At 42.6% G+C, this 476-nt stretch overlaps 1 pseudogene; it reads left to right on the top strand.

The window, feature by feature from the left end:
- Positions 1-46: 46 nt before the first annotated feature.
- On the top strand, positions 47-165 carry LOC140970573 (5S ribosomal RNA; annotated as a pseudogene).
- The last annotated feature ends 311 nt before the right edge of the window (positions 166-476 follow it).

Below are 476 nucleotides of genomic sequence, written 5' to 3'. Positions count from 1 at the left end.
CCACTCGTGCTCGAGGGATATATGAATAAACAACCCTCTAAATGTTGGGTGCGATCATACCAGCACTAATATATCGGATCCTATCAGAACTCCGAAGTTAAGCGTGCTTGGACGAGAGCATTAATAGGATGGGTGACCCCCTGGGAAGTCCACGTGTTGCTCTTTTTTTTTCGTTTTTTTCTATTTTTGATTCTTTTTTTCTTTTTTACAGATGATTTTTTGCTCCAATCATCACGATCTCGATCGGGACTGGATAAGACATGTTAAATTGACGTAGCTCGGGCCGTTTTGGATTTGGAAAAAATCGTAGGATAATTTGATTGTAGACGGGCCAACGGACGAGACTCATTACTATGCAATGAGCCGGCGAGCTTTTAGCCGAATTCTTTCTCTAAGACCCTCTAATTTGCGATTTTCCGCTTTCGGTAAGGTTCTGTTTCCCCGAGAAATCGGACTACGAAGGTCGCAATTCGATT

Source organism: Primulina huaijiensis, unplaced genomic scaffold (assembly GCF_012295235.1).
Source record: "Primulina huaijiensis isolate GDHJ02 unplaced genomic scaffold, ASM1229523v2 scaffold8073, whole genome shotgun sequence".
NCBI classification, from domain to species: domain Eukaryota; kingdom Viridiplantae; phylum Streptophyta; class Magnoliopsida; order Lamiales; family Gesneriaceae; genus Primulina; species Primulina huaijiensis.
The sequence above is the reverse complement of the archived record's forward strand: the minus strand, read 5'-3'. Positions and strand labels throughout refer to the sequence as shown.